The sequence below is a fragment of the Penaeus monodon genome, chromosome 25 (assembly GCF_015228065.2).
Source record: "Penaeus monodon isolate SGIC_2016 chromosome 25, NSTDA_Pmon_1, whole genome shotgun sequence".
Lineage (NCBI taxonomy): Eukaryota > Metazoa > Arthropoda > Malacostraca > Decapoda > Penaeidae > Penaeus > Penaeus monodon.
Genome location: NC_051410.1, coordinates 34383011 through 34383927, shown reverse-complemented (window position 1 = coordinate 34383927; position 917 = coordinate 34383011).

Sequence of the window (917 nt, the reverse complement as noted above, 5' to 3'; positions counted from 1 at the left end):
AAAGCAATTTTTAAAAGTCAATGATAAAGTATTTTTTCTCCTCATCTCACTAAAGTCACTCATCCCTTGTGGCAGCTGTTCATGCTGCACTGGACCGACTTGTTTGGTGGTAAGCATCCAAGCCGCTACATAGTCATTTGCTTGTTGGGCACAGACTGTTGACACTGGGGTGGTGCAGGCCTCAAAAGTAGGCTTTTAATTGAAAGGTCATGTAGACAGTTGGAAGACATGCTTCTAATTTTTTTGACTTGAGCAGCTGACTCTGCACATGGTTCTGATTGGTTTAGGCAAAAGCTATCATCATAGAGTCAAAAGAAATATATGAAATTACTAATGTTTTCAAGAGAAGCCCATGTTGATATCACACATAACTTTATATTTTCTGTCTTTAATCTGCACAATTTAGTTAACAATTTAGAATGTCTAGACTAATGGTCTCTAAACCTCAGCCGTTTCCATAATCCCATAAAATTGTATGTAAAAGATAATGTTTTCATTAGATACTGAGATAAAAAAAAAACGTTCAATTATTATGCCTGTACTATTGAGAACTTTCCTCAATGCATGATCACTTACCCAGATTGCCTTTTGCAAATGACTGAAAGGTAAAGGTCCACATAAATATTGCTTAATGAACATCATGCATGTTAATGGATTTACTGATCTCATTAGTTTTCTTGTATTTCATGGATGTTTTTTATTCTGAGACTCATCAAATATTTTTTGTCATCTTGTCATCAAGAAAATGTTGCTATAGCAATCTAGCCAAAGACATAAGGAACTAAAAATATACTCCTGAAGGTGTTACTCATCTCATAATTATTTATCCCTTGCCTGCTCTCCTACCTTTAACTGGTAAGAAATCAGTGATGTTTAACTGTAATTCAGATGTAAAATCCATGACAAGGTAAGATGTA